This window comes from Protopterus annectens, chromosome 1.part2 (assembly GCF_019279795.1).
Source record: "Protopterus annectens isolate FY-2018-M chromosome 1.part2, PAN1.0, whole genome shotgun sequence".
Classification (NCBI taxonomy): Eukaryota; Metazoa; Chordata; order Ceratodontiformes; family Protopteridae; genus Protopterus; species Protopterus annectens.
In genome coordinates, this window is record NC_056727.1 from 36,016,941 (window position 1) to 36,039,960 (window position 23,020).

The window sequence follows — 23,020 nt, forward strand, 5'->3', positions numbered from 1 at the left end:
GCCTCTACACATTGTGGTCCGATGCCTGTCTGTGGTATGGTACACGTGTGTGTTTGGCCCTTCAAACATGTAAGCTGATATGGTAACATACAGTGGAATAGCATGTAACATCAGATAGAAAAGGACCAAGAACAATGACATCTACCACAGTCTGTACACAGGCCGAGGTACATATTCACATTGCACACACTGTCAATAATCACCATAAGTACACAGACCTCAGTACTGCACACACAGCCACAGAATGCCAAGGTTATGTCCTCAAATATAACCCCTACTATACATAACATATGTAGCAGTCTGATATCTCACTGGCTTGTTATCAGATATGATGTCAATAAATGTGGTGTATAGAACATATGCACCTCTTACTGCATGACATATGTACAAAGGTTGACAGAGTTGTGGCTGGAGGCACAAACACAGGGCCAATATTGACATGTTGCTGTGATAACCTCATACATTTACTGTTGTAACAGGGTTTGTTGTGACATACGTCCTATGATGGATATGAAGTCAGTAACTCTCTTGGCTGTCACCATGTACTGACTACAATCCTCAGACTATCCTTCTGCAGTTCTAAGATAGGTAATCTAATCACATCGCCACAGTGGTCAGGAAATCCTTCTACATGGCTCACCTCATCACAAAAGGTTTCTCATCCAGAAAAAAAAAGGTCATTGTTCCCCTCTACTCATCACTCATTAGTCCCATTATAGAGTACAATGCCCCTTTTGGTATGTACCTCACAAGACTTCTACAAGAAAGGCCACAGAAATACCTCACAAAAGGATTACTGGCCTCAAACAGATGCCCTACACAGACCATCTAAAAAAACTCCAGCTTTACTCCGTCGCATATCGCCTACTCAGAGGCGATCTCTGCCTAACATACAAAGCTATGTCATACCCACAGCTGTTGGACATGCTCCACTTAAAGAAATCCCAATCCCTTTGAGCTACATGCTCTAGGGATCTAAACCTTGTCATCACAATAAACAGAACATGCTGGAGGGATAGATTCCTGTCCCAGAGACTTCCTATACTCTGGAAAAGACTACCTATCTATGTCAAACAGAGCTCCTCATTAGCACTCTTCAAGAAAAATCTTGATGATTGGATGAGAAATAGGAAATTCACCCCAGGGATGACTTATGTGGCTCTGCTTGACAGGGGCACAGGAAAATAATTTTATTGGGTGGCAAAAGCCAGGGTACCTTTTTGGCTAGGCTTATATAGGCCCTAGGGCTAATTGCCTAGTACCTAACTATCAACCTATGATACCTCCAGACAATGAAACAAACCAAATTTTGTTTCATCAAGGGCAGGTCATGCCTACTGAACCTAGTGGACCTCTTTGAGAAGGTCACCAAAGCAATGGATGAGGGAAATGTGGTTCACACCGCCTACCTTGACCTGGCCAAGACATTTGAAGCAATCCCCATTTGGGCATTGTTGACAAATTTAAGATTAGATACAAACCCTTATGTCACCTGGTGGATAGTCAGTTGGCTCAAAGACAGGACCCAGAAAGTTAGAACTGGGGATTCCACTTCTACAAAGGGGACAGTCACAAGTGGAGTTGCTCAGAGGTTGGTTCTGGGACAGATTAATTTTGGCATTTATTTCTGTGAAGTCAAGGCCAACATCAATGGCCACTGGCTGTCTAAATTTGCAGATGATTACAGATTAGGAGCTGTTATTGAATCATTCACTGATGCAAATGGTCTCCAGGAAAGGCTGACACAGACAGGCAGCTGTTGCCAGAGCCATGGACAAATACTGAATGCCAAGAAATGAGTAAAGGTATCTTTCTAGAAGTCATCTACCCCAGGAAACTAGCATATAGACAACACATACCTTACAGTTGACACAGTCATTAGAGATTCAGGGACTCACATAGACAGTAAACTAGGCTTTGACTATCACTTGACTACAATTGTGAGGAAATGATTCTATGTTGTGCAACCTATAAACAAAGGTATGGCGTTTAGGTCCAATGAAGTCACTGTTCCACTGCATTTAACATTCATCAGACCTATCATTGATTACAGTGCCCCATTTGGTATGTATTTAACCAGGCATATCCAACAATCTGAATGTCCACAGAGGTTCATCACCAAAAGAATACAGGTAGTAAGTAATATGTCCTATGCAGACCACCTCAAGGCCCTACCCCTATATTCTGTCTCCTACAGACTGTTGAGGGGAGATCTATGACTGGCATACAAGGCATTGTCAGACCCCACTCTAATTGACCTCCTGCATATCCACAAAACAAACACCACCATAATCATCCATTCAGAGTCTTTCTGTATCCAGTAAAATTGTGTATGTTGTAAAACGCATATCTAAACTCTGCATATAACCCGAAATATTTCAATATACATATAGTATAAAACACAGTGAAATCTGTATATAAACTGCTTAACTGCATTAATATAGACATATGGCAGCATTTTTATATTTTCAAGTGAATGTTGCCATTGAACAAATATTATACACTGCTTGCTACCAACATTTTCCGAAGGCTAACATCTTATTGAGTCTCCGAAACTGGATACTTTTTGGCTATCTAGCCTTAATATCTTCCATTACATGAGAAGTATTTTGTGACTCTAATAAGATTAAATTCTGTTAGTTTTCAACATCATTGGAATGACTATTCAAGTCTTCCACCATTCTTTCTATGAAAAATAAAATGCATCTCCCATGTCCTATCTGCTTTGTAATTTCAAAATGTATATTTTAGTTCCTTTGTATCTCTACCCTTTTTTGAAGAATCCCTTGATCTCAATTCAACATGTTAAGAACTTGGTTGTTATATGAGCTGTTGGACATTACATGCCACTGTTTTGCCATTGTTTAAGCTACCTTATCTGCAGTGTAATTCCTTGATAAGATGAGAGATTGTATTTAGAATGACCATCACAAGCTATAAACCTGGTGTAGACCTTGTGATAATCATTTCTGTTTCAGAGACAGCCTTACCACTGTGATCCATGGTGAGCTGTCTTTGTGACATATCACATATGGTAATGAGGCATTCCTGGGAAGCAGCTTATGCTAATTAACTATGTAGTCTCCCTTTATGAAATGCCTGTGGTAAAATATTTATGCAGCTGAGCAGTTCAGAGAATAACTTAGCTGCATAATTTAGCATAACGTCTGTGTTAAAGAGCACAGCCAAAACTCACATTCAACCAAATGAGCCAGAGTTAAGTGCTAAGGAGTTTAGTGGACAGTTAGTGTTAGTGGGTGTTTGCATGTCTGTATGTACATTTTCAGTTGCTACACCTGAGAACATCTCACATGGCAACATTATAGAAGCTTTTCCAGTAACTGCACTGTTCATTTTAACTGTAGAATGCATTTATGTTAAGCAAGTAGTAATGCCAAATAGAGTGTGTGTTATTGTATAAATAACATATGCCTAGGGGTGTTCTGAGGCCTGACAGTACAGGCAGAAGCACCCCTAGAAGGGCATTATTTCCACAATAACACATACCTTGGAGGGAATTATTGCACTTAGAGAACAGGCTGCCTGTTAAATTGTTTTGTATTTGTTAGATTTTTTTTAATTATATATATATATCTATATATATATATATATATATATATATAGAGAGAGAGAGAGAGAGAGAGAATATATATAGAGAGAGAGATATGTCAGTTGATCATGTTTTCAGAAATTCAAAATTCATATCAGTGAGACGATATGATCGAATTTCCGAAAACTCTAACATTAAAAAAAACACAAAAGTCTATTTTGTTACATTTTTGCAGCCCCTACACCCCATCCACGTTATATATACCAACTCCAAGACTGCACTACATTGAGAAAAATAGTAAATGTCCCTATCCTCAGTGTATTGCGATCTCCATTTAAAAAGCTTTGAGTTTTCAGAAATTTGATCATATTGTCTCGCCAATATGAATTTCCTGTTTCTAAAAACTCAATCAACTGATAAGGATCTCTCTCTCTCTCTCTCTCTCTCTATATATATATATATATATATATATATTTTTTTTTTTTTCATATTTATTATGTAAAACGTTCCTCTGCCTAATGTTTCAAACTTGGTGTAGTATAGGTAAATGATGTTGGAGGAAGTATTTTACATCCAATATAAGTTTGAAAAGTGTTTAATGTCTACATACACTCTCTTTCACATATACAAACATTCAGAAGTAGTGTACCTTTAAAAAACACAATTAAAACCAGTTAATTATGGCAGTCATTAAAGGTTTCTTACCTCCATATCTCTCAAGTGTGCAGATTTGTGCCTCATTTTTTGGTTGGTTCCTCATAAAATTTGTGGTTTGCTGACAAGTTACTGGGAGTTGAAGTCACTGCATAATGGTATATATTTAAGTTTTCAGACTTCACTTCCTTCAGAAATGGTATCACAAATCCTGTTATCTTAACAACTCTTGAATGTTATAAGTTCAATATTTAAAACCTGCCTCTATTCTTGAGGTTTTGCCATCCCACTTTTTCAGGGTCTATCCAGATTTCTTGAGCTAAGATGCTGAGAGGTATACATATATCTTAATTTTAAATAAGTGATGGAGTCACTGATCAATTGATTGGTCTTTTATTTCACACACTTCCGCCTTTATGCCCGCAAGCAGGCATACACTGACACAGACAGATAGGTATGAACACACACACTTTTCATTGTTTTGTTTTTTTTTTTTTTTTTTTTTTTTTTTAATTATTATCTGTTTCTTTTAATTTTACACTTGATAAATGGCAAAAGTGCTTAGGGAACATAAAATCATGGTGGCCATTACCTTTCTTAGTCTATGAGCTCCGTGGCACCTACTGTAATTATGCTGCTATGAAGAGGCAGAATCATTTTTCAGCAAGCATTACCTGTACATTAACATCCTGCTAGAGAACATTCTTTCTCTAATCAGAGTGTGAATGTGTAGGTCACCTATTCTCTAATGTTTTATAACTAAATACCCTGTCATCTTTTTATCATGATTTATAGCCACATACACATCTTTTGTTGGGTTATTGTAATTGCGATTAAAGCTGTGATCTGAAATAGCAACTCTTATAGGATCATAAGTAAATACTAGGCTAGCCACTCTTCCAGGCTATTTAACCCTAGGCAGTTTCTCTTTTTGTGGTCAAAATAAGCTATCCCATTTGGTTATATATTGACCAATCCTACATTACTCCCATTGAGACTAACTGGGATGATATATTAGATAATTTGAGTTATAACTTATAAATTAGTTGTCTTTGCATGACTTTACCAGTTCTGTCCTGTGGCTTTAACTTATATTCAGAGTGCCACGATATCATATGTGCACCTTTGCTTAGTTTGCATTATCGAAACAAAATTTTGTATGTAGACTAATCTATTATATTACACTTTACTCCAGTGCCCAGTGTAAACACAACAGCATTGCCATTTCTCCACAATTTCATAGAACAACATCCGTGAAACCTGTCCCTGTATTTATTCATAGTTTTGTTTACTTGTATACTGTCACTCAGCCCATATATGAATCCATTGACTTTGTACTTAGGTCGCATAGTACTTGCAAACTGTACTCCTGCTGCTCTCACAAGCATTTATGATAGGTAGTTTTTGTTTTCACAGCATTAATAGTTGGTTACTGTAACTTCTGTTTTTTTTATTTTAAACACATTGCAATCTTACAAAAGGGCTAATGCCTCCAAAGTACATAAACATAATTTTAAAGAAAAAAGTTATTAACCAGTTATAAGCTTATAACTAGGTATCATTTATAAAAAGACTGCTGAGTGCATTGCAATTAGACAGAGCAAATTTAAGCTCAGTGGATTAATGCAATATGTAAGAAAATGTATGTTGTGGGCAAGTAAAGTATCTTATTAGCTGAGTCCTACTTTAGAATGGCAACTTAAATGTGATAAGTGGTTATTGACTTGCATCAGTAATTTATTGAATCTATGTGTGTAGTTATGGGGTGGGAAGGCAAGGCCACAATGTATAGTGCATGGAATGATTAGTCAGATTAACTCTGAGGAGATTCAGGTTAGTATTTTGACTTATTATTAGTGGAAGATTGTTCCAACATTTAGCAGCAGATTCAAAATACATGGCTGCACTATATTTATTGTTAGTTTTCTGAGTGTGAGTAAAGAATTTGTCCAGATATTGAAGAGGTCTAGGAGGACAGTGTCCACTAATGACAGATTTCATTGTAGGACATTTGTCTGGATGGTGGACAGTAGCCTGAACTTGTCTATAGTTGAACTCCATCCATTTTATTGAGAGCTAAGCAGTTGTTAGTTTTATTGGGTAGGTTGTTTGCAATTTTTTTTTGTAAGGGAGTTTTTTTCCTCCCTCCTACATTATCCTATGGCTCACTTTCTGGGGACCCACATTCACTGCCAGGTCAACCAGACACCTTCTTAACCCCCTAAATTAACTATGTGGGGCTGGGGCCAATCCAGTTCTTAAGGATGTTCTGGGGGTCTGACCATTCACATCTGCTGGGGGATTCTGTTTTATGACCTACCACTTCCTACTTTCTCTTCCTTTTTTGAACTTTTGTGGTACTTCTGAGGTGGGGTTTGCAATGGGGATGTGTAGTGCATTGCCCTGCCTATGCAGTAGGTCAGCCTTGTCCCCACCCTATTGTACCCTTTGTCACATGCCTACTAGCATAACATTGCCAGCTTCCAGTAGGGATAATCAGAGGAGACCGCATGGAACCACCTGCCCACCAGAAATTGTAATGCTCACCCCTCCCTGTCTCTCTGTCAGAAGCTTGAGATGCTAGTTGAACCCACTTCACCTGGGCTGTAGTCAGGGCTTTGTACCTCTGCACCACTGGAGTGGAAACAGGTTGGATGATTGCAAATTTTGCAGTTTTGTTGTAACAGTGCTCCACTTTCCACAAAATTATTGAATTGACATTGGAGAGCAGATGGGAGGCATGAGCAAGAATAGATAGATGGAAATAAATCGCAATTGTTTTTGTAGAGTGATGGGTCAGAGAGAGAAGGATACTTTGTAATGAAGGACTACTTCCATGTTTGTCTTATTAAATGTATTCTGGCTTTGTATGTCAAATTTTAGTGCATGCTCTATGATAATACCTAATAATTTAGTGTTGCAAACTATCTTCATTGTTGTGTTTTGAGCAGATGACATTCCAGACAATTTTCTTTGGTTATATTATGACTTGGATATGGAAAAATAGGACGTTTGCTTTGTTGGGTTCTGGAGTAGAGGGGACTGACTGATATGTGCTTCAGTAGAGGAATGAGAATGACTGATGTATGCTTCAGTAGAGGATGGGATTCAACTGTAATAGTCTTACAAGTGGCCATATCTGGTACAGACCAAGTTGGAGTAGAGTCATCTGCATATTGAATAAGTGTGCTTTGACTGGTATCAGTATTGAGTTTGTTCAAGCAAATGTTGAAAAGAAGAGGACCTAAAACTGAACCCAGTGGTCCTCTAATGTGAACATCCAAGAAAGAAGAGAAAGATAACTGCCATTTAACATATTGTATTCAGTCTGAGACATTATCTTTGAACCAGGCTGACTATGGGTTTAGAGATCCAGTTCAACAAGTGAGTACAATAATGTTTAGTGGGAAACAGCATCAAATGTTTTTGAAAGGTCAAGGAAAACAGAAGAGAGTAGCGTATCTTTTCATCTGTGTTGGTTAATTGTGCAGTGGAGGAAAAGAAGAGCTGTAGCTGTACCATGTGAAGGATCAAAGCCGTGTTGGGCGTGAAAGAGTAGAATACCTTCAAGAATGTATTTTAGAAGAAGAAAATTATTACATAGTTCTAAGATTTTTGGACAGGGGGAAGTAGGACTTTATGTAATGGAAGATTTAGGATAGGCTATAGTCTCTGCAGCTAGTTTTAGATACTAACCTAGGAGATGGTCTAAAGAAAAAGTTCTACATTTAAGCTTGGACAATGGTTTTGGATGATTTTGATAGATACATCATAAGTTGATGGATATTAAGATTATTTAGTGTATTTAGTAGAAGTGAGGTAGCAATATTTAATAAACAAATAAGAGTTGAAAAATGTGTGCAGTTTTAAGGTTTGGGTAATTTGGGAATAAATTTGGTTATCTTATTTTTCAAGTCCCGCAGTATGTTTTCAGGTTTAAGAGACAGTTGTGTTGGAGCTGTAAAAATAAGTCCTATTGTTAGTTTGAATATTTTTTGTGATGCTTTTTAGCTGTTGTTATTTCTTAGCTGTTGAGATTTTTGTTAAGCGGTTTGGGTTTTGGTGTTGATCCAGCATGTCCAGGCTTTATCTCATTGTCTCATGAGAGTTTTTATGCTACTAGTGAGTCAAAGTGCTGTGATAGATTTCACATGTTTGTGTCTCATTGGGGTTTGGGTTTCAGGTGGAGAGGATTTAGAAAAGACTAGTTAATAAGTTTAAAGGAGACAATGAAAGAAAATTAGTTGAAACATTCTTGGTTTTAATTAAGTTATGTGATACTCTTTTATAGGTTTGCACCAATGCCAGATTACTAACATAGGGATGTGATAGCTTACTGGTTTTAGAGGTGTGCCTATAGCAGAAAGTGTATTGGGTGAATTTGGTCAGTATCTGATCAACTGTTTAATCTTTATTAGTGCCTTTACTGAATCTTATGGGGACCATGCTAATGGCATTAATTGTTTGGTTTAAAGTTACCCAGTTATAGTTACCTCCCAGCACTGAATTAAAACAAAGTCATCTGTTTGGAGTTCTTACTTTCTCAAAGTCCCCAGAGCTTAAGTGATGACACTCAACAAGAAAGTGTGAGTTGTAAAGTTAGTAATTTCCCCAGGGAGGTAAATAATTAAAGTACTAAGTCTACCATTGATTGGGGGAGTGAATCAGTGCAGCTGAATGTTGATTTTTCATGCTCTCTACCTCCTGAAGCGTCTTTTCTTGTTTTAGGTACTGTACCCTATCTTTAGGCACAAGTTCTGTATTTAGTAGTAGCATATCATTTATGTGGTGTTGGGTGTGGAACTGCTGACTTGCACACTTTGTACTTGCACACATCCCTGTGAAGTTTCTCATCAAAGTTTAGAGGTAGTACCCCGTCTTTAGGCACAAGTGCTATGTTCAGGAGTTGTATGTTAGTAGACGGTGTCTCAGTCTCATAGCAATTTTGGAAGTACTGTTGGTTAAGGGATCATCACATTAAGAAAATAATTAAAGAGAATAACCTCAACTAGTCTAGCATAATCAAAGGCAGAAAATATGCAGCTTTTAGTGAATGTGAGTAACTATGTGTTTAAATAATGTGTGTTGTTAGATTTCCTCACTTAAAGTCTGCAAAACAAGCATCTGAAGTATAAGTCTGTATAGGTTCATAGGTTGGTACTAGGCTATCAGCCCTAGGGTCTATACAAGCCTAGCTATAACAATTCCCTGGCTATTTCTTCCCACACTATTTACTTCCATGGACCCCTGTCTAGCAAGGCGACTGACTTGATTCCTGGGGTGAATTTCCTTTCTCCTATCCAATCGTCAAGGTTCTTTTTGAAGAGGGCCAAAGAGGCACTCTGCTTGACATGTATGGACAATTTATTCCAGGGAGTCCCTGGGTCAGGAACCTATTCCTCCAGCAAGTTTTGTTTATTGTGATGACAAGGTTTAGATCCCTATAGCATGTGGCTCTGATGGATTGGGATTTCTTTAAGTGTAGCATGTCCAACAGCTCTGGGTTTGACATGGCCTTGTATGTTAAGCAGAGAGTGCCTCAGAGTAGACAATATGCGACAGAGTATAGCTTGAGTTTTGTAAGGCGGCCAGCATAGGGCATCTGCTTTAGGCTTGTGATTCTTTTAGTGAAGTATTTCTGCAGCCTTTCCAGTTGTTGCAGATGTCTTGAGAGGTACATACCAAACGGGGCATTGGATTCTATAATGGGACTAATGAGGGATGAGTACAGTGGGGCAATGACCTCCTTTTTTTCTGGATGAAAAGCCCTTAGTGATGAGGTGTGCCACATAGAAGGATTTCCTGATTGTTGTGGTGATGTGGTTATCGAAGGTAAGACCACTGTCCACCTGTGTCCCTAAGTCTCTTATCACACTTTTGGTGTTTAGTGTACTGCCACCTATATGGTAATTCATGGGTACATGTTTTTTCCCAAAGGGGATAACTATACATTTCTTGGCATTGAGCTTGAGCCCATGGCTCTGGCACCAAGCATTTGTTTCTATAAGGCCCTTTTGTAGAGTATCCACATCATTTGGGGATTCAATAATGGCTCCCAGTTTGCAGTCATCTGCGAACATTGTTATCCAGAGTCCCTTAGTGTTGGCCTGTACTTCAGAGAAGTAGATGCCAAACAAGAGCGGTCCCAGGACTGAACCCTGAGGTACTCCTCTTGTCACTTGTCTGGAGCTGGATTTGGAGTTGGCTACTTTTACAGTGTGGGTTCTATCAGTAAGCCAGTTAGCAACCCATTGGGTGATGTAGGGATTAATACCAAGCTTAGTAAGTTTAACTATGATTCCAGAGTGGGGGATGGTGTCAAAGGCCTTGGCAAGGTCTAGATAGGCTGTGTGGACCACCTTACCCTTGTCCATGGCTCTGGAGACTGATTCAAAGAAGTCAATCAGGTTCAGGAGACAAGATTGGCCCTTCACGAACCCAAACTGGGTGGGGTCCAGTGTTTGAAGGTTGCTAATGTCTTTGTTTATAAGTTCCATGATAATACGCTCCATGGCCTTGCAGATAAGGCTTGTCAGACTGATGGGACAGTAGTTTCCGGGATGCAAGGTGGATCCCCCCCTTGTGGAGTGGGATAACTGTAGCTGTGTGCCACTCAGTGAGCACGAAACCTGAGGTGAGGCTATGATTAAACATGACACTTAGGTGAGGTGCCAGTTCATATTGTAGTTCATGTAGTACACAGCCCGGGATGTCATCTGGTCCCATGGATGCTGTATTCTTAGCTTTGGAGAATGCATTTTTCTACCTGTGTGGCCGTTATTACCGGAATTTGGCAATCTTCCAGTATTAAGATGGGCCATTTAGGGGGTGAGAGGGGGGTGAAGTTGGCACTGAATCGATTTGCCAGGATACTGGCAATATCCTTGGATCAGTATATTTAATGCCATTCTGTTTTAGCTCAGAGCAGATCTGAGCATTGCCATTTATATTCTTGACATAGTTATAGAATGCCTTGTGTTTGTCTTTGGAATCTTTGGCAATTTTATTTTCGTAACTAGCTTTGGAGGATTTTATGAGGGATCTCAGTTTCTTACTGAGGCTGGTAAGGAAGTTTTTTGCATCCTAGGATTTTCCTCTTTTCTGCAACAGTTTCTTCCTTTTGTTGTAAAGTTTGTTTATGGCAGGGGACCACCAGATTGGCTTCCTTTTTTGGATGAGAGCATCTTGGTTCTATTTGGAATGGCACGATTCATGCATGAGCGGATGTGCTCGTACAGTGCCTTAGTGTAGGATTCAGCAGTTGAACTTTCAGTTCCCGTTTGCATGGGTGTCATGAATTTGTCACTTCTGACTTGAGTAGCATGAAGTTGGCTTTGGAGAAGTTTTTTATGGAGGTTTCCTTACTGGGGGGTGGGGGTGGGATGTGGATGTTAAGGGTGATTAGCTTATGGTCAGACCTGACTAACGAGGGGGTGACCATAGGTGTGGAGCATTGATTTCCCATGTTGGTAATGACCAGGTCTAGGATATTGGAGCCCCTGGTGGGACTATGGATTAGTTGATCCAGGGCGTTGGAATTTATGAATTCCAAGAACCGTTGGGCAAAGGTGTTGGTACATGAGCAGTTTTCCCAGTTAATGGCAGGGTAGTATAAATCACCCAGTATTAGGGTGTTTGGTTCTATCTTAATATTTTCCAGTATGTTTAGAAAGGTGTAGTGAGAATCTTGGGGTATGGTGGGGGATCTGTAGCAAGCTACAATTTGGATTGCAGTCTTACCTAGTGTTAGTTGCATCTGGAAAATTTCAGGCGCATTGTGTTGAGCAACTAGCCTGGTGATGTTAATATCCTTGGTGAATATTGACACTCCTACACCTTTAGTGTTTAGGTCCTGCTTTAATGGCCGAAAAGTGTGGTAAGAGTTGTAGACTGGTATTGCAGGGGTGATCTCTGGAGCCTTGAACCAGGTCTCAGTTACTGCACAGATATCGATGTTCTCCATTTTTAGGTGTGCCTATCTCTAGCTCTTACTCAACCTGTCTGTTTTTTTTTGGTATATACATTTGCAATAACACATTAAGAGAGACCACAGCTGTATAAATTGAATTTGTGACTTTCTACATACTTAATAAAGTCAAAACTTTAGCTGAAGACCCATGGTTAACAAACATATTTGGATAAAGGATGGTGGGACAGAACTCATGAGCTCACAGAAACGTTCTTATGCAACTCCAATAAGTATTTATTTGAACTGTAGAACGCATTCCAGTCAAATGTTTCAAACCCAGAACTCCCTGAACTTTTGAAAAAGAACAGTAGTTCACATACCCAGTATGTGGCATGATCGACACTGCATTTGTAAGCAGAGGAAAAATGAGTACAGCAAAAGAATGAACAATTTCAACTGAGAAGGATAATGACAGGTGGTTGTTATATAGACAAAGTTGTTATTTATTCCTTATATGCACATTCCCATTTTGAAAAGAGAACTGCTCTCTGAATGTCATTTTTTTCCAGGATGGCTTCATACCAGACTCTCGAACCTCTCCGGACCTCTTTGGCTCTGCCTCCCCGTATTCACCTTGTACTGAACTGCTTTCTTCTCCCTCTTATCTCTCCCTCTCTTTTTCTTCCTCACATCTGTCTTTTTATCCTGCCCGTGATATCAGATTGTCCTGCTATTACATTACTCTGCACTGTCTCTTCTCTTTTCTTTCTCTCTCCCTCTTTGTCTTGCTCCCTCCCCTCTTTCTAACTCAGTGTCCTGATATATGTGTATTTCAGTTCTAGCTATATTCTTATATCTTATATCTCCGTGATAGCCGTTTATTCTAGTACTAGCTCTATTCTTATCTCTCTTCCCTGCATCTTCCAATCTTTTCAGATATTACCTGCAAGTCACCTCCCCCTTGCTACAACCTTACAGCTCTTCCAGCTAACTCCCATCCCTGCCCCTCCCCCTTCCTACTGGAAGTGATAAAATACCTCCCAACTTTTGGGCGCCATCTTTAAGCATCGCCCATCTCAACTGCTGTGCGTCCTGGCTGAGCGTGTACTTCTACTGTAAGTTGTACCTGTTTTGCTCTTTGTACTAATGCTTTCACATTTCATTGCTTTTTTACCTAAATTGACGTTTTGCTTTAGTATTGATACCATCACGCTCTGTATTAAATAAGCGCAAGGTCCGGCATGTTGTTCTTAATGTTAATTAATACAGTAGATGCGTGCTGGGTATAGTGTTTGCATTAAAGGTCTGTTAGGTTGTGCTAACTGTTGTTAATTACAGTAGATGCATGCTGGACATAGAGACGCTAGCACTTACTATTCTGTATATACTTTACCTAACAAGAGTGATATCGGGTATATCCCTACAGCTATGATTATGCCTCTTTCTCTGTCTGTGGAGGGAAGTGTTTAATATACTACACAAACAAAGTTGAGTTTTGGATTTAATTTTCTGCATATGTCATGTGCTTGGTGATTGAACCCTGTTAAAACATTTCCAAACTGGTGTTTTTGATGAGCGTAGTGACATTTATTTGTGGAGGGAAGTGCTAATGTACTACATAAATGAAGTGAAGTTTGTGATTTAAATGTTCAGCAAACACCATGTGTTAGGTGATTTAACTCTGTTATAAACTTCAAGCTGGCGTTATCAAAGGCTATTAGCTGCATTTTTGACGAAGTGTATTGGCTAATGTAATATACAACGACGTGGAAGTTTGCTGGCTAAATTATTTGCTATAGAAATGCAAACTTCCACGTGCTCATTATATAGATTCCATTTGCCCTGTCTATTTTTGGAAGTGCTTCTAATTGCTACATAATGTGTGATGTCTTTTATTTTAATATAGACTTAGTAACTGTCTTTTACTGCTATTAGGAAACAAGGTGTGTTTAAATAGTACTAAACGCTATTTTTCTCTTAACTCTCTCTCCTGTTTTATAGCTTTCTGCCCTGAGTTACCCCTGTAACTTAAGCCCGTGAGGACACCTCAAACCTACCTTAATAATACAGCTATCTTCATTGCTCAAGCAAAAGCAACCTAGTCTGCTGCCTCATCCCCTTTTTTCTGGACACTGAACCAAGAAGAAGCTAAGGAAGTATGTGCAACTGCTGCTGAACTCTTACTACTTTATTGTTTCAGCCTTGATAGCTGTTTTTAGTACACTCCCTGCCAGGATAGCCAGCAGCCTTAAACCCCCTTATTCTAGTTTCTATGTTCTCCCCCCCCCTTGACCTACACTAGCTGCCCTCTTCTTTAGTTCAACTTGGCCCTGAGGATATCCTAGTGGAGTAAGGTGTATTTCTGTACCTATCCACCCGGTGACACCCTCCCCCAAATAGACTTCACTGCATGAACTTCAGGTATTCTCTCAAAGCTCTAACCTTCCTCCTTCTCACTCTATCTCCTAAACTCTTTTAGTCCACTCTAGCTGTAACATCTCTTTTCCTACCCACTCTCTCTAGTTTCTCATAGTTCACTCTCACCCAACACACCCAGGTCTTGCTTCCATTCTAACTTACCCCTCTGCAAACAATGCTTCACTGATAGATTCTCAAACCTCTCTGGACCTCTTTGGTTCTGCCCGCTCCATTCGCCCTGCGGGCTCACTCCGCTCCCCTACCCTACCCCCAATTCCCACCCACCCCCAGTGCATCTACCTTTATTTCCCCCATAGGCACACCCACAGAAATTCTTATCCAACCAACCACATAATCCCTAAATCTACCACTCCCTCTTTCTGCCCATAAAATCTTTACTTACCCACCACAGCTATCCCACCTAACCAGTAGGATTCCTCTCTATTTTCATTACACACCACCCCCCTCCCAAACCACACCCACTCCAATCCCAACCCTATTTCCCACTTCTACTCTTATACTCCTAAACTTACCTGCTCCTATACAAACATAACTCTCTTATATTCATAAATATTTTATCAACAGCATATCAACTCTACATATTCCACGTTCCATCATGCCTTCAAAATCCTCATTCATTTCCTTTTTATTTCTACTTCTTCTGAATTTATCCTATCTTTACTACCTCACCCAACCCCTTAACTTTCACCATGCACAATCTCTCCATGTCAGCAACCACCTTGACTCTACTGTACCATACTCACACACTCCTATTTTTCCACATCTATATCCTATAAATAACCTCCTACTTTTCCCATAGAAATACATTACCCTTCAAAAACATTTTCCCCCATAGTTACAAGCAGATTCCTTAAATCCACAATATAATCCAATCTACCTAACAAACTGTCAATCTACCTCTCTAAGACACTCTTATATCTAATTTCCACTCTACTACCCGGCGATATCCATCCCAACCCTGGCCCCTCCACAGTTTCCTCTACAGACAAGTCCATTTTATTTACTTCCTTTAACTCCCAAAGTATAGTAAACAAAGTTCCAAACCTTCATGCCTGGCTCATTCACAATAAACCGGATATCCTAACAATCTCAGAAACTTGGCTAAAACCCCATATAAAAGACTCTGAAATAATTCCATCAAACTATTCAATCATTAGAAAAGACATGCCCCATAAAAAAGGAGGTGGAGTAGCTCTCCTATATTCATCCTCATTGTCAGTTACCCCTATAACAAACCCATTCCACACTTCAAAAATGCTGAACTACTCCTCACATCTCTCCAAAATAACTCACATAAACACATTTGTATAGCCTCACTCTATATCCCCCCAGGAGAGAATATTTCTACACTTGAAGATATCCTCTCCTGGCTCTCTAACAACATTAGCAATGAAACAATAATCCTTGGCGATATGAATATTAACTGGGCCTGCATTTAGTCTCCTAAAAACCCTCTTAATATCAACTTTTACAACTTTTCACAGCTTATCAACTCCACAACATACCCCTCTAAAAACCCCTCTAACGGCAGCATTCTAGACTGGATTCTAGTCTCTCACCCCCACTATTACTCTGACAGTGGTACTCTACCTGATCCCCTTAGTGACCACATACCCAACTTCACACATCGACTCCCATTACTCCTGCACCGCACTCATAATTTTATGACTATCCGTAACCAAAAAAACTTTGATCCAACAAGCTTCTCAAAGTCTCTAAAATCCATAAATTGGAACTGCCTAAAAACATTATCTCTAGATAACGCAGTTACCCACTTCAACTCAATATTCCTACAAATACTTGATTCTCATGCACCCTTAAGGACTAAGAGAATTAAAACTAAAACAGCCCCCTGGCTATCCAAAAATACACTAGCATCCATGCGACACAGAGATAAAGTCAGGGCACATTACCAGAAAAACAGATCCCCCCTAGTCCAAAATGAATATAAAATTCTTCGAAACAGTGTAAAAAAACTCATAATTTCCGATCGACAAAATTATTTCTCCACACTCCAAAATAGCAATAAATCAAACCCCCAGAAATTCTGGAAAGGTATCTCTATTCTCCTCAGTCCTAGCAAACAAAATACCCCTACTCCAGACCCAAATGCTCTTGACCTAGATCTGGCTACACAATTTAATTCCTTTTTCATTGAATCCATTTCCAAATTAACATCATCTTTCTCTAACACTACTACACTCTCAAATACTCCCCCACCCTCTCTCCCCAGCACTCCACCCAGCACCGGCACTACTCCCACATCTCCATTTACTAACTCTTCTCCCTCCACATTTTCTCCTACTCTAACTACTTCATTATCTTCATCTGCCCCTAACTCCCCCCCTACACTCTCCCTCTTTCTCATTAAAACCTATACCCACTTCCACTATAAATAAACTCCTTCTGAAACTGAAGCCATGTACTAATGCTCCTGATAACATCCCTTCTTACTTTCTTAGCATAGCTGCTGATGCAATTTCCTACCCTATTAGCATTTTAATCAACCACTCTATCCTAGAAAGTACAGTACCCCAAATCTGGAAAAAGGCCTACATCATCCCTTTGCACAAAGGGGGCAACAATAACAATGTTAATAATTTCCATCCCATTGCTATCCTGTCTCCCATCTCTAAAATCTTAGAAAAATGTATTCATCTTCAACTCCTTCCTTACCTTTTAGAAAATCACCTACTAACTCCCACACAACATGGATTCAGACCTAATCACAGCACTATGACTGCCCTCCTCTCCTTTCTTGAAACTGTTAACAAAGCATGCGACTCTGGCCAAATTGTTTCTACCCTACTACTCGACCTCTCTAAGGCCTTTGACACTATCTCTCATAACCTGCTACTAACCAAACTCTCAAGACATAACCTATCTCCCTCCTCCTTGAACTGGTTCTCCAACTACTTATATAACAGATATCAAGCAGTAATATAGAAAAAGGCCACTTCCTCATTTCCAAACACCCCTACTGCGATACCCCAGGGGTCCATACTGGGTCCCCTTCTCTTTAATATATTTATAAATGATTTCGGCAACTCTATCCCATTCTCAGACATCATCCAATATGCAGATGATTCCACTATTATATTCTCTGCCTCTTTTATCCACTCACTCCTAACATTGACCCAAGAAGCTTTCACAACCACTGAGCAGTGGATGAAAAGAAATCACCTTGCTCTAAATGCCTCCAAAACCAAATTAATGCTATTTTCCCCCTCTAAAGCTGTCTCTTTCGACACAAACACATTCTCTATCACTAGTCAAAATAATTCACCTCTGGAACTAGTGTCAGAGACCACACTACTTGGGGTCCAAATTGATAACCAACTCAAATTTAACTCTCACCTACAGCTAAATATCAAAAAAAAAACACCAAAAACTTGGTATGCTGTACCGGCAAAATAAATACCTCACACCTGCTGCCAAAATCACTCTCTCTACTTCATTTCTTATCCCTTCCCTTCTCTATGGAGCCCCACTCCTAACTAATCTACAGTCATCCCTAAAAACCCAACTTTCCTCTTGCTATAACAAAATCGCCAAGTTCGCTACCAACCACAAGTCCTCCTCACACCACTGTTCCTCTCTCCATATACTAAAATGGCTAGAGCTTCCCAACTATCTCACATACATTCAACTGATACTTGCTCACAAACCCATTTTCAACTCCTCTCTCTGTCCCTCCCTTTCATCAGCTTTTAAAATGCACCTTCCTGATAGAATATTGAGGTCCAACAATCAAAATCTATTAGAAATCTATAAACCCACTCATCCCCCAGGGAAAAATCTTCTATCTTTTGTCCTTGCCCACCTTTGGAACCCTCTACTATCATCCATCCGCACCACCCCCAACCACTTTATTTTTAAAAGATCTCTTCATTCCCACCTAGTATCCAAGTGGGAATGCTCTTGCTCGCACCCCACATAGCTAATTTAGTTGCAATTGCCATCTTCCTTCTTTGCCTTGATTCCTCGTGCATTCCTCCTGATTATTTACCCATAACTAATATACTTTATCATTTCATATTATAGGGAAAACTGCACTAGGCCTCACCTCCTAAGTGCTTCCTTCATAAATTTCTGTTATTTCTCAGAAGTTTCATTCAGTATTTCAGAATATGATACAAACTCAAAATATTTTTTCATGCAATATTCTTTACTATCTATAATCTATTAATTTTATCTGTTGTTCTTTCATAGTTATTTCTTCTGTATTTACTTGAAATTGTTTTCTGGTGTCAAAATATTTTGTATTATTATGTAATTTGTAATTTGTTATAGTTTTGTATAACTAGTATGAATTACTTTTTTGTAACATACTTAGTTCTGGAGCTTTTCTCCCCAGGACTCCATTGAAAACGGGTTCTTTGGCCCAATGGACTGTCCTGGTAAACCAACTGCAAATAAATAAATAAATAAATAAATACCACAATGTTTCTAACAGACAGCTACTATTAGTTATGTATAATGAAACAGTCTGTGCTTTTGTTTCTCTATGTCCTATATGGTGTAATAGCTATATTATGTCCTTTGCTATCTTAAATGCATAAAAACATACACTCATCACCAGCAGTGACCACCTAAGCAGGACTGTTCAATTTGTTTGTGGAGCATGATTGTTTTTATGAGTGACCTGCTGCTGACATCTGTTCTTAAAATACTCCAACAAAGCTGTATAAATTGTTGTTGTGGAATTCTATGAAGCTGAAGTGAATTTCTGTCTTCACATGTTTTCTATACAATGCATTTTCCTGCACAATAAATATTAATAATTTGTTCTTCCTCACAGTTTCTCTAAGAATTATAACCCATATGTCCACTATACTCCTGAAACAGGCTGATTTAAGTTGTCATGTTACCTTTTTAACAGTATTATATCTAATTGTTGAACAAGGCTATTGCTACAGATTTTCCATGAAAGTGTTATGCTGTCTGCTTTTACCCAAATCACATTTCCTATTTAAGATATAATATCACCTGGATCAATTTGCAAAGGAATTATGAACAGTAAGGAAAATGTTCTGAATGGGCACAATGCCCTATAACTGCCACTGGGCACTGAGGCACACAAATGGTTATCAATCACTTTTTCTTTCCTTCCCCTCTCACTCTAGACACACTCACACACACACCTCCCTCCCTCAATGTGGTTTTCATAGTTGTTTGCGCAAATGCAATATGGGTATTCCTGATGTTTCCAAATGAGCATAATAAAGGTGAGATTCTATTTGCCATTTATGCTAATGGAAAATACCTTAAGTATGTTGAGATGCAAATGAGAAATTTTGTAAAGTGGCATATGCAGCTGACGTGTTCTTGTGATTCACAGTCTAATAACTGCACAGTACGTACATCCCCTGTGAAGAGCAGTGTTCCTCATTTGATATCTGAGTGACAATCCATGATATTGCCCCCAGCCATTCCCTTCAGTAGTTTATCCAACTATGCACAAGCAGTTCACGGATGTCAAAATTAATTATTAGCACAACAACCACTTTGGTCGTCTGCATAAGTATGCACAAGCACTAAAATTACACAAAATAAATTATTTTGCCAAGCAATCACTTCAGCATTCTGACCATGTATGCATAAGTACTTTACTGACACCACAATGAAATATTTATCCAAGTGATTCCTTCAGTAATTTGTCCATGTCTGCACAAGCACTTCACTGAAACAAAAATGAAACATTTCCTCCAGAGATACCTTTTGTAGTTTGTCCATTTATGCACATGCACTAAAATAAAGCATTTCCCACAATAACCCCTTCAGTAGTTTGTCCGTGTCTGCACAACAGTTCACTGAAACAAAAATGAAACATTTCCCTAACAATCCCTTCAGTAGTTTAATCATGTCTGCACAAGCACTTCTCTGACACCAAAATGAAATATTTCCTCCAGAGATCCATTTTGTAGTTTGTCCATGTATGCACAAGCACCAGAAAGAATAATTTCCCCCAATGACCCCTTCAGTAGTTTGTCCATGTATGCACAAGCACAAAAGTACCATAACAAAAATTATTTATGTAAAAGCAACAATTGTAGCTCCTTTTAAAATGTATGGCAGTACGTATTCTTTTTCCACCTTCACCTCTTGACTCCAGCTGCTTATTGGCATAAGTTCAGGGCCATTTACATGTTTAGCATGTAAATGAGGCCCTTCTAGGTTCACGTCAATGAAGCCTACTGATCCACAAACATGTAATGCCTCTTATCAGCATATTAGCTGGCCCCTATCACTTATGCCTTACGCATGTTAGGCTTTTGTGATAAAGAAGTGTGTTTAGCTAAATGTCTCCAGATTTTCTAGTCATCCTGAAAGACGTGATTTGTATAAGCACATAACACTTCTCTTCATTGATTACCACTACAAAAATGTGAAGGACCAGACTGCGAATAATGTTTGCACTCTCACCCAGGTGCACACAATAAAATAATTAAAAGCATTGTTTTTGTAAAGCCTTGTCTGAGCAGACTGCATTGGTATTACATATGAGCATGTGTAAACTGTCCTGCTCTGCCTGTTCTGACCTTACCGTCTTACCATATTATAAGAATCAGTGAAGTAAATCTTAACAAACTGTACTCAGCAGATCCCCCATACACCCCAGATATTGTACCAATTGCTCCTGCAGTAGGAAGTGCTTGAAATGGTAAATTACAGTCTACTATGATCAGTCTTGAATGAAATGTAACAAAAGCTCATAATGCAGACAGTCTCTGACTATCCCACATATCGAACAGTATGTATCATTTGCCTAAAAACAGGTGCAGCACTTGTGAGTTCACTAAGGACAGAAAGAAGCAATTTTAGGAAAAATGATTCTATCCTATTCACTTGTATAATTTGTTTGGTGCCGATTCGGGTGCTTATATTGATTATGATATAGCATCAGACTAATGTATTGAGTTTAATTTCAAGTGTTGGACTCAGATTAAGTACTTATAAGAATAATATGATATATTTAATATATTTCTTTGTTGCTACTGCAACCTGTAAAAATCATTTTTCTAGTGATGCTGGTTTCTGTATGTAGTCTGGGTGAAAAAGAATATCTCTGAGAAGAGACAGAAAAGAAGCACTAGAGTTTTATAAACAGCAGGACTGCTCCACTCCAAGGTTATCTACAAATCCCTGCTTATAGGTCATCCTTGCAACTACTTCCAGTTTCTACGCTTGGTATACCATGGTTTCATCTCTGTCCTACAGATTCATCTATTACCAGATCTTTTATTGCCTGTTGTCTTGCCTGGCTACATTCAAATAGTACAGCTACTGTAATTCCATCTATTTGACTGATACACAAGCAGTAATACCTGACAGGGTGTGTGTAAATATGTAATTAATGCCCACCCAGGGTGTTATGAGACCCAATGTTTGGTTCATTGCCAGTTATTTGAGATTGATGTCACTAAATAATGACATAGATTTAAAATTCAGATTTTCATTTTGTTTAGAAAAATCATTCTAACATAAATGTTATTTAAGCAACTTTTATAATAACAATAATTAAAATCTATTCCTATTTTTGAGCCTTTGTTCCACCTTTATTTTATTTATCCGGATTTCTTTAGCTGAAAGGTATGCAGACCTCTTTACTATTGCTGCCAGTGGTTAATCCCTCTCATGCACACAGACACACATACACACACATGCACCTGCTTCAATAAATGCAAGCTGACACAACTCCTTATACGACTGTTAGACAACGGACTTTTTCCCAGTCATGCTCAGTGAGCAGATAGAGGTGCAAAAGAAAATACTCAAAGGAAATATCGACACCGAATCGGAGACAGAGGAAATGAAGAATTTATGGATTAATTTATTCAGTCATGTAATAACTGAAGCAGAGAGCTCTCTATTAAATAAAGGTTTGACTTTTATTCCTGCAGCTTTTACTGATGCTAGTGAACTATTAACTGACTTACGATTGTTTGGCAGAAATGTCGCTTTGAAGCTTTTGTTTAAAGATAAACCTACAACAGAGCACAATGTTTACAAGAAGAAAAGTTTGTATATTCCACCATTACCTTCTCATATAGATATGTTCATAAAAGTCTGTGAGAGAGATATATGTAATGTTTTTTATGATAAACACAAAGTAAATTATTATAATTTGAGTTCTGAAGAGAAGCAGGCCTTAAGTACATTACAAAAGAACACAACTTTGACTATTACTCCAGTGGATAAAGGAGGTGCCGTTGTTCTTATGAACAGTAATGATTATAATTAAGCTATGTATTCTATGCTTGGGGACCATATCACGTATAGGGAGATTGACAACATACAATATGAAAACATTATTAGGAATATACAAGATGTGTTGTATGATTTCCTTGTGTGTAGACAGACTGATGAAGCTTTATATTATTATTTAGATATAGAATATCCTACTATTCCTTATATCAAAGGCCTCCCAAAAGTGCATAAGTCCTTAGAAAATCCACCCATGAGAC